Source organism: Cebidichthys violaceus, unplaced genomic scaffold (assembly GCF_023349555.1).
Source record: "Cebidichthys violaceus isolate CVI_PGR_0920_01 unplaced genomic scaffold, fCebVio1.0.p SCAF_9, whole genome shotgun sequence".
Lineage (NCBI taxonomy): Eukaryota > Metazoa > Chordata > Actinopteri > Perciformes > Stichaeidae > Cebidichthys > Cebidichthys violaceus.
The window spans coordinates 396,564-411,459 of NW_027176975.1; positions in this window are offsets into that span (position 1 = coordinate 396,564).

Here is a 14,896-nt window from a genome sequence, read left to right on the forward strand (position 1 = left end):
GGTGTTGTCATTTATACATCGGGTCTCTAACATGGAGAGAACGCTACAAAAGATTTATTATGATCCATCTCATCCAGGAGGTGTAGCCAGTGTGTCTAAACTTCGTAATGCCGTCAGAGAAAGCACAGCAGTGACTCCCTCACTGGATGTAGTTCACAGATTTTTATTAGCGCAAGATGTGTACACACTTCATGCCAGAGCGGCTGTACATTTTCCTAGGAATAGGGTTTTGGTCAGTGGTATTGACAAGCAATTTCAGATCGATCTAGTTGATATAAGCGAATATGCAGCGGAAAACGACCAGGTGCGATATTTATTAATGTGCATCAATGTATTTTCAAAATATGCATGGGTTAGATGTCTGGCCAACAAATCAGGTCCCGCGGTTACAAAGGCTTTTAAAGACATTCTGAGTGAGGGGCGTGTCCCGGTGAAACTTCAAACAGATGACGGCACAGAGTTTTATAATAAGCAGTTTCAACATCTATTGGCCCAGTATACAATTACGCATTTTTCAACATCGAATGAGACTAAGGCCAGCGTAGCGGAGCGCTTTCACAGAACATTCAAGACGAGTATGTGGAGATATTTGACTTCTTTTAATTCACTCAGATATGTGGATGTGGTTCAGGATCTGGTTAATGCCTACAACAACACATATCACAGGTCAATAAAGATGCATCCCTCGGCTGTAAATAAAGACAATGAAAATATTGTCTTCAAACACTTGTACAAGGATAAGCCTCAGCAGACGGTGGTCTTTAAATTTAACCAGGGAGACACAGTGAGAATATCAAAACTCAGAGGAGTGTTTAGGAAAGGTTATAAGCAGACATTTACTGATGAGCATTTTACAATAGCGAAACGCATGGCCAGAGAGCCGCCTGTTTATAAATTATCAGATTGCACGGGAGAGACTGTGAAAGGGACATTTTATGAGAGTGAGCTACAAAAAGTGATTATCGGTAAAAACAAGGTGTTTAAAATAGAAAAAATATTATCTAGAAAAGGTGCTAAGGGTAAAAAAATGGTCCTTGTAAAGTGGCTGGGGTGGCCTGAGAAGTTTAACTCCTGGATCCCCGAAAAAGATATGGTGGAGGTCTGATAAAACACGGGGACACTCTGCTTAAGTGTTCACTCCTAAATAGGTGCTTGGGCCGAAGCTACGTAGTTGTGACCATGAACGTTTTTTATGTCACATTACCCAGTAACGCCTCATTGGGTGTATATCCCAATAACAAGATATGGAGCTACAGGACAAAATTAGCAAAACCTATCGTGCTGAGCGAGCCCTATGAGGTGGGACTCATAGAGTTACAGTACCTGATGATGATGATGACCTCAGTCATCATCAGTAGGATGACTGAGGTCTAGAACTGCACAGACCTCAGTCATCCTACTGAACCCGGGGTATCATGAGTCTATATACAATATAGTGTCAGAGTTTAATGAAAAAGCAGGCAAGGGGCCTGTTATGCATTATTCTAATATGGAGAAGCGCATATGGCTTACGGGGACCAGAGGAACAACATTAACATTCAAAGGACAGTTGGCCAGGATACTGGGCTTCAACCCCGGGGAGCCTGTTGTATCACCCGACGATATGTATGGCAAGATGTGCTATGCCCCTCACCCACCCGACATACACGCGGGTCTTTATAATATATATGTTTATACCGACATAGTGGATTATCAGCTAGTGGGCGACAGCCATGTGCCACTCCTGAGGTGTATAAATGTGGCTGATGAACAACGAAGTATCCCCACTCTGACCTATGACAGGCCGCACTACGCTGCTCTCTCCAAAAGAGTTATTGACAATATTGAGATAGCTCTAAAAAAACGACCAGAACAAATATATCGCTTTTTCACACAGAAAAGTGATTGTCAAGCTACACTTTAGACCGATAAAACAGTTTTTCTAAAGACTCTTAGGGAAATATGGCGTATACTCCATACATCCGCGATGATGCCAGATATATGGCCTACTATATGAACCAGGCCGGAGGTGATTTAGCTGGCTTTATGGGCGCTAGTACGCAGTACGGCAATGGCCTAGGAGGAATGTTTCGTAGTCTATTCAGGATGGCGGTGCCTTTGTTAAAAAGGGGGTTCAGCCTGGTCCAGCCTCATTTAAAGACAGCAGCCACTAATATAATAGGAGACATGGTGTCAAATATAGCTAAAGGCACATTTTCAAACAAGCAGGAGGGACAGGGAATGTTAGTGCACACATCCAGGGCTTCGAAAAGACCTCCTTCTACTAGAGGGCGTAGCCAGTCGGGCTCAAAAAAACATAAAACAACGGGGAAAAAACCGAGAGCTGTCAAAAAGAAAGCGGGCACCGGACGCAGCAGAGCTCTGAACAAACGCTCCAAGATTTTGTTGAAAGACATATCTTAAGGTGGAAAAAAATAAAACAAAAGATGGCGCTCATTCATAATCCATCTGCAGAATGCGTGAAGACGGAATTGGATCTGTTCACAGTTCCATACACCCAGACGACCATCGAGAAATCTACATTTATCGAAATCCCACCCGTATCGGCAATAACAGACACAGGCCCCCTGGAGTTTTATATATCATCCAGCGGAGAAGACTACATTGATCTGAATGACACATATATGTTTATGCGAGTGAAAATCACTAAAGCGGACGGAACAAACTTAGCTGTTCCAACAGATGTGGGGTTTATAAACTACCCAGGATGCACCCTGTTCTCCCAGGTCGACATAATGCTGGGAGATAGACTTATTACACAATCCTCAAACACATACCCTAACCCTTCAGCACGGGCCTGTTTTGTAAAGACACAGGGGGTCATTGGACGACACGTCCATAAATGGTGACAATAAGGGACTAGAGCAGCGAGGAAAGTATACCGGAGGAAGCCGTACAGTGGAGTTGATTACACCGATACATGCAGATTTGTTTTTTCAGGAAAAACTATGACTTAACGTGTTGACATTTCTCTGAAATTCATGCGCTCTAAGAATGAATTCTCTCTGATGACAGCCACAGCTGACGAATACCGGGTTAAGATCGTGTCAGCTGGTATATTTGTGAAAAAAGTGGCTGTTGCCCCACCAGTCAGACTGGCCCACAGTAGGGCATTACAGCATACAAATGCTAAATATGCTATCGACAGAGTGGCTTTGAAAACATTCTCCATCCCGGCTGGGACGAGGGTACGCAACCAGGAAAACCTCTACATAGGACAGGTCCCTAAATTCATCATTATCGGCTTTGTCGACAACGAGCGGTATACAGGGAGCTATGCACGTAATCCCTTTCATTTTGGACACTATGATACAGAGTATATGAGTCTACATGTCGATGGACATTCTTATCCGGCGAAACCTTTTCAACCACTCTTCCAGAGAGGCCACTACACCAGAGAATATTATCAAATGATACAGACAACAGGTCGTCATTTAAAAGACAGATCGTTAGCTGTGACTCGGGGCTACACCCTGTTCTGTTTTAATCTGGAACCCGACGACGGAAGCGCGGGGAATGTATCGCTAATTAAAACGGGGAATGTGCGAATGGAAGCCCGTTTCAGAGTTCCCCTACCTCGCACAGTTAATCTCATACGCTATGCTGTTTTTGACTCGGTTATCGAGATATCAAACAGACGCCAAGTGTTATTGGATTACTACTAAAACACTATGAATACCATAGAATTGACTAGTGTTGTTAGAAAGCGAATTATTAATGGTACAGATTTTATGGGGGTCCTAGCAAGCGATCAGCTCCCAAAAGCCCCCGTGTGTAAATACCCCGCTATGTTGATTGTAAACACCCACCCTTCTAATATGCCGGGTGAGCAGTGGGTAGCTATCTGTATTACAAAACACAGGAACGGCTATTTCTTTGACAGTTTTGGGAACCCTCCAGATAGTGTCATGTTTCCAGAGACAATAGTTCATTTCCTCAAGAACAACTGTATGGATATATCATATTCTAGAAAACAGGTGCAGAATAATTTTGCTACAACATGTGGACAGCACTGTGTGTTTTTTCTATGGCGCATGCAGAAAGGAATGTCTTATTCAAGTGTGTTAGACTTGTATGGTAATAATCCTGTTAATAATGATGCAATGGTTACCCCATTTGTTAACAATGTACAACCTGATGTGTGTTGTGGGGATCATTTTGCTTGTGTACAATGTGTAAGCTAATGATTCAGTGTGATGTAGCGTGGATAACTTTTTGAAAAAAATAAATAAATATAGAATACAACTTTATCAACAAAGAAAATCATTTTTATTTCACATATTTGCAGGTAATACAACATTAACAGCAACATCAAAAAGAAAAAGCAATTTTATTTAACTGTTTCATGGAATACACACAATCAAACGTTTGTACAGGCGTTGCTGCGCAGCATAGAGGAAAAAAAAAATATATATATATATATATATATTAAAATACATTCAATATGTCAAAGGTGTAGAGAAACACATAAATCAAGAAAAAAAAAAAAAAAAAACAATATCAAAAACCCTGCCATGTATCAGACCTCCTCTTTTTTGATTTTGATGTCTTAAGTGATGGGCTATACAAGGGTGAAGCATCTAGAGAGCGGTTCATCCTGGACAGACAGGTCTACCAATGGGAGTAAAACGCCTCTTAGCAGAGCGTGTAACCCCCTCATCATCATCATCATCATCATCATCATCAGTATAATCATCATTAACAGTGTCATTAGTCATTTTAAATTCTGCAATAGCCCTACGCACCTTTGTGTTGGGGATGGCAGATAGCGGTACATTTAAATCAGCTAAGGCTTTTAAAAAAAGTCCCCAATCAGTAGGTCTAGAACTGTCTAAACATTATGTGCTGCAGTGACACTTTTCACTAAATCATACAGGTGTGAACCTCTAACCTGGTGGTTATCTGTGATAATGTCACCCTGATCGGTCCATGATATAGTTTTGTTTTTTTTAGCATGAGTTAAGGAATCCAAAATGTATTGAGCATTTTTCTTGCTCCTTTTCGGTATGTGTTTTATAACAGACCCTACAATCAGGTCCTTTTGTTCCTCGGTCTTAGGGGTATCATCACCCTGAGAGACGAGGAGACTTGAGAGCCTCTTACTGTCATCGCGGGGCAGTGATAAGGTCAACATCACCAGAGCCAAGTATCTCTGTAAAATACTGGCATATTTTTTAGCCTTCTCAGACATGTTTGTATCAGGCATGTTCAATACATCAGTCATGGCTCTATCCAGTTCATTTTGAACCACTTGTCTTATAGAACCAGAGTTTTGGTCCTGAGGTGGAGCATGATGCTGAGGCTGCTGCAGCCGATGTGTCTGTTGCTTTAATGCATCCAACTGATGCTGGGGGACCAAAAACATTGTTTGGGTGTGCTCCATAGTTAATTCCCTCTGTTGACAAGGCTAATTATAAAGGGAATAGCGGCCCCTAATAGTGGCAGTAAAAATCCTCCTGTCTGATTGAGAGTTTTCTTCTTCTTTGTAAGTTTGACTTCTGTATCGGCAATCAGTCTGATAAGAGCCTTCCTCTTCCTTAAAAGCTTGTACTGTTTGTCAGTCAAAGTGATATAACCTCTCAACACGTTGAGAGCTATCTCTCTCTCACACAGAGTTAATAAAGTCTACGTTTGCATCGCTCACAATGACCCGCCTCACATGCGGCGACGATTTATATATCAATTCCAACAGAGACAAATTCCTCTGCATTCGTGACGACATTGTTACCTCTTTTGTTTTTTAGGGATGTATGCAACCGGCTGAGTCTCAAATGATCAGGGTCTTTGCTTTATAATCTATGAGGAGATACCCGTAGGAAGGGGTGGTGGCGTCATTAAATGCCTCTAAAAAATATTTAGTATTACCAGGAAACATCTGTCTGGCCAACAGGGTAATCTGATATTTATCACGGGGATTTTTAAACAATATGAGGTAGTTTGTGTTTAAACTAATAGTACGACTAGCCTTACCTTGAATAAATACATTTTGGACTAAATATATACAACTGAGATTTCTATGATGCACATATTTGGTAAAAACATTCTGAACTTCAATGTTATTACTGGCGTCGTTCATCAAATCATCTATGATGAGCAGATTGTTTTTGTGTGGAGGCAGCAGGGTATCGTCACACAGAGACTCTGGTAACCCTTCTACAAAGTTGATGTCTCTTATTTTAAGGAGGTGGTCATATAAAGGTTGCCAACAGGAGTAGATGTAAACTACATTATCAAAACGGTGTGAAATAACCCTCGAGGCATTTTCAATAATATCCTTGACAAAAAAAGTCTTTCCACAATTTGAGGGGCCGCTCACCACCAAGCTAAAAGGATGCTGTAACCTCACATCAAAACCCGGATCAGTGTCCATAAGGGAGGGTGTTATAATCAGACGGCACCCTGCGCTTATTGTACACACCTGGACTTTCTTAAAAACTGTCTCATTTTTAAGATGGAACCTCTTTTTATCCCTTTTGATGGTGTCACACACCGTCATCATGTGTGCATTGGTGCCCTGATTGGTTACAAAGGAGTGGACTAGACCAACCAGTGACTCTGGCGTGACAACTGAGGCATTTTTTGCATTTAATGTTACACCCTTGCACTTGACCTGAGTTTTGCCCTGAACAGTGTTGTAGGCATAACATTTTGGACCCCCCGAGACAAACTCTGTGATGTAATCTTCCTCGGGGAGGCCACACACATCACCATCATTTAGCTCATCTGTGAGGTCACCAAGATACGAACCGAGGGGCGGTACCACATCATCACCCTTCGATGTGAAGACGATACTGTCTGTGTCACAATACAAGACCCTCTCTTGCAGCGTATCCAACAGGTCATACAACATCAGACGAGCATGGGCTGTGGTCATGGCTCCTATAAAGACATTTACATCTTTTATGCGTGAACCCCTGGCGTCAGCGTGACACCACTGCACCATGGCCACCTCGTCAGAAATGAAACAGAACTGCCGCACATCAAAGTCGTCGCTAAACATTAGCTGCATAAATCTGTCGGGGTCAGTGATCAGTTCACAGGAGGGCATATTGTTCCGCATGCTAAATCGGCCCCACAGAGAGTTTAGGAGAAGTTTATTACAACTTCTCATCGCTTTGTTGACCTCGATTTTGCTGGGATCAAGTTTAATGCCCTCCTTTTCGAAATAGTCAGCGACATATTTCTCCTGATCTGCGGGGGTTTTGACATGCCCAGGATACCCGGAGGCCTCCTGTTTACATTTGAGAAATGTCTTAACATAACCCCTAAACAAGGTGTCTGTTGTGTCGGGGAAATGCCACACTTCATCAATGGACACAATCTGATAACCCTTGGTAATCGCCTTCTGAAGCTCAAAAGAGACCCACACCCCCGACAGCTGTCTGTCTCTATCCCTGTGTGTACAGGCACTCGTCTGGTTCAAAGCTTCAGCACACTTGCCACACAGAGGGAACATCAGTTTGTTGTGACATCTATAGGGCAGGACTGGATGGTACAAGCCTTTTGGGGGGAGCACAGTGCACTTTACAAATCCAAAATAATTATCGATAGAATCAAAATCCTTAAAGATAATCTGAGGATGTCCAACAGGGTACTGTTTAGTGGCCTGAACAGTCGGATACAGACTGATACAGTCATAGTATCTGACTTTTTCATCAGGCCCCACCTGGTGGTGTAGCTTCATGGCATTTGTGCTTCCTCCAAAGAGAGCAGCTCTGGGGTCGAGGCGTTCAAGCTTCTTGTACGTAGACATAAATGTCTGCACAGCCAGGTTGGATTTCTTTAATGCTGTCCACTCACACTCCCGCATGACAACCACACGCTGATGATGGAGCTTTTGCAAGGAGTATATTTTGTCCATGAACGCATTGTACTGACGGCCGTAGGTATCCTTGGTGACAGGATTCGTAGCATCTGGTACGTGACATTTGACACACCCGTGGAAAAAACACCCTGCAAACTCATAGCAGGTGTCTGTCTCTGTATTAACTCCGTCGACATAGAAAGGGGGGAACTGTTGTTCACCATGATTGAGGGCGTGTCTGATCTCTACTCTCTCTGTGTGGGCTACATACTCAAGCCACTGAATTGAGACATCTGAGTAGGCCTTGTTCTGGGCAGTGTACGCGCCTGCATATGTCAGTGCTACAGTGTTTACGGGGAGGAACAGCGTTTTGAACACCCCCATACAACTAGATGCCAGGGTCGTGAATGCAAACGGGTCAAGTTGTGTGCACTCCAGAAAAGACGCCCGATAAACAGTGCATGCTCTGCGTAACACTTCTACATCATTGATGCAGTAGCGCCGGATCTCTGTCTGGAGATCAAACGGATCATCACAAACAGTAGCATACCAACTCATGAAGGAGGTTTTGTCGCTGTCACACATCTCATTGTAACCATAGGTAGCGGGAGAGGGGTATTTACCTGTGTAATACTCATTCGCCCTAGTGTTGAACTTGTGAGGGAAATAACCTTTCATCAGATCCTCAAACCCTAAAGCTGCAGGTGTTAGTGACAGGCGCATGGGCAGAAAGCTGAATGAGTCAATCCACCGCTGGTTGTAAGCACTGTCACACATTAATATAACCCTGCTCCCCCTCATGGTCACCGTCGGTGTGATCTGGTGTTTAACAAAGTACTCCAACAAGAGGTAATTGTCAAAGCCAGACGCATTATGTGCGATGAAGGTATACCCACGGTGCTTCACAAACGCATCCACACAGTTCAATGTAATGATACAAAACTCGTTTCCCTCAATATCCATAGCGCATACAAAATTTGCCTCATGCTTGCCGTTATGATACCGAGTCTCAAAATCAAAGAATATGTATTTCGATTGCACCTCTTTTCTTCAGGGGCTGAATAAAACATTCATGGGGTTCATCACTCTCCATTATCCTCTCTCCACAGTGTGGACAAACAGAGGGCGCACATGTGTGGCTTATTAGCCACCTTGTATGTTTTACCACACGTCTCACAGTATTTCAACGCATCACAGGGGACGGCACCATGTATTGCTTCGGGGAGCTTGTGCTGGTCATGACAGTCTCTGGATTTACATATGCGTTTACAGGCGTCACATTTCAGTGTGGGGCCGGTGTGTGTATGACATGCTGTGAAACAAACATTGCATCGTTGTTTACAGTTATGGTATAGAGCGGTTTCATACGTCTGGTAACAGAAGTCACAGACATAGGATGCACCGAAAAACCCTTTTTGATTTTCAATCATGTGATAGTGGCCATTGTGCAAGTATAACCAGACTGTATGTGGGTGGGGAGTGTTGTGTGTCTTGAAACAAAATAATTTTCACTCCCAGATGTCTCTCAAATTTGGGGACATCATCGAATGATACACTGTGCATGTGATCAAAGCCAACTGCTCTGTGCAATAGGGATGCATATTCTAGTTTATCATGCTCAGACATAGAGGAGTTGTTAAAATGGGCAAGACAGAGAGAGAAACATAGATTGTGGTCCCCTAGTGTGGAGGGTCTGTATAGAAAACGACCCTTCTTAGCGATTATCTCATCATATGGGATCTTCCCTAGTCTAAGCCGCCCTCCCCCGCTCCTATTCTGAGCTACCGTGACAATTAGTTCCAATTCATCGTCTGACACAGACTCATCATTACTCTGCAGAACCTGGGCAATTTGTTCCATAAACAGATCTACATTGTATGCATCATTAGCATTTAGAATAGCCTGTATATCACTAGCAAGGGAGGGCCCACGTAGTACCACATTTAAAACGCTGCCATCAGGGGCTGTATCTATAGCCTGAGTAATCACACTCGACAGGCGCCCTCGGACCCTGTCTGGGACTTCTTCAATGTCATTAAGGTTAATGCCTCTGAAATCAACACGTTGCCTCAGTTCAAAGGCATTAAAAGACGGTATTGGCCGTCTAAGGATAGGATTATTAGAACGCTCGGGAGGGGTCATGACCCCACCCCCCTGACCAGTAGGGCCGTTATTCGTCTCTGACAACCTAACCAACAGGTGTGGCTCACCATCGGAAGGAGAGGTGAGAGAAGGAGTTGGGGTAGGAGGAAGGGGAGTGGGGAGGGGGTTGGGGGTCAGTGAAGTACTTGATGTGGTCAGCATGTGTGGCTCCCCCTTGGTAGGAGAGGTCAGAGGTGAAGTTTCAACCTGGGAAGTTGCTGGCACAGAGTATGAACTCTTGAATGGTTCATGAGGTCCAGACAATGTATGTGTGCTAGGGGTCTGTTGTAAATCCATACTTTCATCATCACAAAATAATGCATCAATCAGCTCTGTATATCCCCTATCTACATAATTTAATGGTGGTTCTGTAAAATGATCCCTCCACCCCTTCTCAGCAGCTGTAGAATTAACAACAGCGGCAGCAGCGTCTGCATCAGCGATCAACCTCTCTTTCAGGAGCCTCATTTTATGGGCCTCATAAGCAAGCTGTTGTGAAAATGTTTGTCCCTCACAGTAGGGGGTAGAGCCATGAGAGTGTTTAACAGGGGATCGGCCAGCCATCAGCTGGTCCTTTAGAATACCTATACTGTGGGCCAACTGCTGTAACTCTTGATAATGAGGGACTATCAGAGTGTCTATGGCATACAAAACATTGTCCATAACAGTAGTGTCTTTATCATAAACAACCACACTATTAACATCATCACCATTTGCACCAAGTTTTAAAATGTTTCGGGGCGGAGACATATTGGCTCTTGTTATTGTATCACCTATATATAACCATTCACTCTAAGACATCAAAAAATTATAAATTATGAATTAGACACTCGTCTTCGCTAGGATTGCTATGGCCTTGTGTATATCCCTTATAACATTAATCAGAGTCTCTGAACCTGGTTTGTGTAATGTTCAGAAATTTCTCAAACAGAGAGGAAGAAGGCCATAGTGGAGAAGAAGGCCACTGAGGAGAAGAAGCAGCAGCCCCCCCTCTTTTGCACTCTTTGTTCCATCAGCAAGCAGGGCAGGAGTCAGCAGGTCCAGGTCAAAATCAAAAGTATTTAATATTGTTAACAGAAGCCAAAACAATCACAAACCAAATGACACTACCGATAGTCAAATATTTCAAGAAATATGAGACCCCGTTTATACCGCAGGACAGATTGATGTATCTGCCCCATGGTACGAAGGAAGTCTGATTCTCTCAGGGGACAAACAGCTCCTTTGCCCCCCCCAGAGTTACATTCCTCAACCTATCGATCAGCTCCACGATTGACTGAAGTCCAATGGGCTCCTCCTTGGATCCTGACCCATTGTCCTGGACAGACACCTCAGTGAACTACCCTCCTCCCTCGCAGATTTACACCTCCTGACATTCCTCAAACCCCCATCACAGACTTAATATACATTCAATGACCTCACTCCTTGGTTTAACACTTCCTAAACACACCGTGACACATAATATCCAGCACTAGGAATGCTTTAAAACTTAAAATTCCTCACATTTGTGAAGCTGTTCTAACGCTGGTTATTCTCCTGAGTCAGACCATTCAGTGCCTCAATGATAAGTGTGAGCTTTTTATCCGTCTCATTATCAGCAGCGGCACGTGTCTCACTGAAAAGACGCAGGTAATGACTGCAGTGCCCGCAGCATTGATCCGTAGGAGCTACTACTACACTCTGATTCACACTAGGGGTTGCTTGCAAAGGGGATACTGTCTGCGGAGATGTTCCATATGACAAGGACTCCGTCATAAACCCGTCAAGATCGCTACGCGCACACAAGTGCGCCAGATTGGGATTTGTTGAAAAAACAGAATCCACTGCGGGGGATGTATCCCGCTGACTCAAGCCGCTATCAACATTAAAATGCACACAATCAAAAGGCACAGGGGTATCGTTACACACATCCGCAGGGGTAGGCGCGTAATCAATCAATGGCTGTAAAATATCATGAGGCAGTACAGAGAGGCGCACCTCTAGCCAGTCATCAGTGGTGGGGATGTCCTGTAATTCAGCGACCGTTGAAAATAGATCGTACTCACAGGGTGATGCCGAAGTATCGGCGGTTAATACAGTATTGGGCAAGCCCAATGAGACAACATTGTCCACAAAAAAAGCCGGTGGTGTGCAGGGGTTCTGTGGAGGGATAGTCTCTGCTGAGGCCTCGGCTCGGAGGAGGGTCTGCAACAGCAATGTCAACCTCCGCATGCAGTGGCGCCCAGGATACTGCGTCTCTCAATGGGGTCCTCCCAGTCAAAACCCTTAATAAACAAAACATTAATATAATATATAGATGAAACACTCGGATAAATTAAATAACTATTCTTTATTGAGTACACACCTTATAGGGTTCCTACTAGGATGCGGGATCTCCAAAGGCGCTGCTGTAATTTCTTCATGCACGTAGGGACATGTCGATACCCACGGGCCTGCTGCTCTAACCCTGGTATATACAGGAGAACAGCTGTTTGGAGACCGATGAGCAGTCAGCACCCTAATGAGCAAAACACATAGTAGATGTATATATATATATATATAACACATTTCTTAATTAAACTAGGCTTTTAATGAGTACATACCTCGTTGTTTTACCCCGTTTTTCAGTCCTCTTTAACGATAATCGCCCGGGCTTTGGGGCGTTGATATCTATAAGTATTTACAATGAAAGAAAGTGAGTATTCTTGGGGAGGGAGAAGCACTAGAGGATTTACACAGAAGCTACAACGCTTACCCTTTTTCAAACTCTTGGCCTGCTGCACATACGGGTTTCTAGGTCTGGTCAATGAACCAATTTTGCGCCACAGTTTCTGTGGCGACTGGAAATCGTCAGATGAATCTAGCAAGTATATGTATTGAGATAAATATACTATCGTAAAATAGTGTAAAAAAAATAGTTAACCCCAAAAACTAAACACTAACCATATATGGGTATAGGAGGTCTGTTTTCAGTATCGTCAGCTCTGATATTAGCCCGAATGTTAGCTGATGATGAGAAACTTTAAAAACAAGTCTGATTTAAAAACAACCATGTGATGCATGCATTACATATAAGAAGAAGAAGAAGCAGAAAATACTTACGTTTGGTCATGAGCCATGATTAATGGTATGAGAAAACAACGCTGTGGAAGAAGTACCAGCTTGAGGGATGAGACGACACGTCGGTCAGGAACAAATATGCAGCAGGAAAAGGGACTATAGAGGGAGGCCCAATGCCTTTGTACACAGTAACATTTCAAATAAAACCCGCCTTCATATCACATCTATCGATCACGTCACAATATGCACTCGCAGAGTGTTCATGTGGTGACACCCATCACACCCCCCTCCCGTGCTGTTGATGCTCGCGCAACAACATGCCAGTTTTCAGACGATTATGCAAATTAAAACAAATGTGACATCCCCTCCTCCAACTATTGATGCATGCAACAGGTGGAGGAGCCGCGCAGAGCAGTGAAAGACAATGCAAACAGGTGGAGGACCCGCGCCCTCGTGCTCGCGCAACAACATGCCAGTTTTCAGCCTGTACTTCTGCTGATGGAACAGGTGCACTACACTTGAGGAGCACTGCAGAGCAGTTTTTACACATTAAACACTTAATTCACCCCCTATAAGGATGTAGAATAACACCCCACTACAGTATATACGTATATAAGATATATATATGTTATGCAAATTTTATAAAACAATAATTAAAAAATTAAAAATGTTTTTTTTTATGCATAACTAATGAGCAATATGCTAATTTTTCACGTGCACGCGCATTGGTGTACCCTATATACTACTATTTTGATTCTTATTTATAATCATTATAATGTTTATTATTATTATTATTGTGATTATTATTATTGATTTTTATAATAATAATTATTATGATTATGATTATGATTATAATTATTATTATTGATTTGTATTATGATTATTATATTTGTATTATTAGGAACTATGAGGTACTTTACCTCCTATAGATGTATCCTGATGTACTTCAGATCCTCTTGAGACCTTGACAGTGAAAAGTGATCCAAAGATCATAAAGTTATGAATTATGAACTCTGAAGGTGTTTCTGAGGCTCAAGATGCTCCAAACAGAACAAACTGTCTCACATTTAAAGTCCTCAATGTCTTCATCTGATGTGGTTTTAATGCTTCAGAGGGAAGTCGGCTCTATAGCGCCCCCTACACAGCTTACACCATGCAGCCCTCGCAGTACGTTTCACATAGATGTGTGAATTTTGGTAAACTCACGTATCACATGTAGACTTAAAAAAAAGTCTCTTGGATCCGTCCTCCAAACCCAACCGGAAGTCGGCCATTTTGAATTTTGTATCCATTTCTCATGTTTGTTTTTGTTGCTCTTTCCAGGCGCTGAACTTCAGTGAACTCCTCCTAGAGAACGAATCACATCAACGTAATATTTAGTGAGAACAATCTAAAGACCTTAGTGATGAAAAGTTATCAAAAGATTAAAGGTTTCATGGAGGCTGAGGACGTGGTGTGGCGGCCATTTTACATGGTTCACCGTCATCCTTCAATCTGCTGTAACTCGACTGTTCTTTGTCTAAACTGTCCCAAACGTGCCATGCTTGATGAGAGTCGAGGCTTGAGGACTTCTGCAGGCCAATATGAACTCATAGTCACAGCGCCACCTACTGGCAGCCGTTGTTATATGAGGGTTTCAGAAGTACAGAGGTCCAAACACTGAGCGGACCCTCTGAACAACATGTGGTTTCCTTTATGTAAAGATAAAGACTTTAAAGTGTTTGGAGAGCAGGAATGAGCTCACAACAGTTTAGAGTCATGTCAGTAGGCATCAGTATAAACCACCTGTAAAGCAGTAAACGGTGAGCTTCAGGTTACGAGTCACAATAAATGATGCACACTACATTGAGACAACACATCACTAAACATCTGCAGATGAAAGCTCACAGTGTTTCATTGAAGGGTTCAACT